The sequence below is a fragment of the Mus musculus genome, chromosome 5 (genome assembly GCF_000001635.26).
Source record: "Mus musculus strain C57BL/6J chromosome 5, GRCm38.p6 C57BL/6J".
NCBI classification, from domain to species: Eukaryota; Metazoa; Chordata; class Mammalia; order Rodentia; family Muridae; genus Mus; species Mus musculus.
In genome coordinates this window covers 147,199,690-147,200,560 of record NC_000071.6, presented here as the reverse complement: position 1 = coordinate 147,200,560, position 871 = coordinate 147,199,690, and the positions used below count along the sequence as shown (strand labels likewise).

At 49.0% G+C, this 871-nt stretch overlaps 1 non-coding gene across 1 annotated transcript; it reads left to right on the top strand.

Annotated features, from left to right (window-relative positions):
• Positions 1 to 307: 307 nt before the first annotated feature.
• On the top strand, positions 308 to 437 carry Gm24556. The gene has a single exon (XR_003956096.1). It is a non-coding gene; the product is annotated as a small nucleolar RNA SNORA17 (small nucleolar RNA).
• Positions 438 to 871: the final 434 nt, after the last annotated feature.

Sequence of the window (871 nt, the reverse complement as noted above, 5' to 3'; positions counted from 1 at the left end):
AAGTTGATCATGACACAGGTTGCTACGTTACTCCCAGTTCTTCATTGCAGGTGATGGAAGCCGGTTTTGGCTAATAAAGCAGAAAATGAAATGAGCTGGGTGGCGCTGGCGCAGGGTTTAATCCCAGCACTCAGGAGGCAGAGACAGGTAGATCTCTGAGGCCAACCTGATCTACAGAACAAGCTCTAGAACAGCCAGGGCTACCCAGAGAAAGCCTGTCTCGAGAAACCAACAATTAAAAGAAAAAGAAAGAAGGAAAGGAAATCATGTGATAGTCCATGGAAAAGCTGGGGAAGAATGGCTTAGAGCCACTCCTAAATGTGCCGGTGCGGCTGCTGTGTCACATGTGTGTGCAATAGGTAGCAGAGAGGAGAGTGGCCGTGTCTATACTCAGTGTTCTGATCTGTGAACATCTGAATGGTTAGTAGCCTAACATTCCCTGAATAAAGTAAACCTGAGACAACCACCAGTCTGGCACCAGGCAGGCCTGGAAGGGATCCTAGGAGGAGGAGCAAGCAGGAGACTAGGAGAACCGACCCCCTCCCCAGGGACTGACAACCCTATCGCAAGGGGCCACTTGGGTGGGTCTGGCAAGGATCAAGCCCAAGATGACTGGTGCCATGGAGCCTGGACAGGGAGCTAGCCTGAGATGACCACCAGTTCAGCACTGGACAGGACTAGGGTGTAGGTGGCAGACTATACCCAAGATGACCCCTACCTGGTACCATAATACATAAGTGGAGCAGAGCATTCTTTTTTTTTTCTCCCAAAGATTTATTTGTTTATTTTATGTATATGAGTACACTGTAGCTGTACAGATGGTTGTAAGCCATCATGTGGTTGCTGGGAATTGAACTCAGGACTTCTGCTC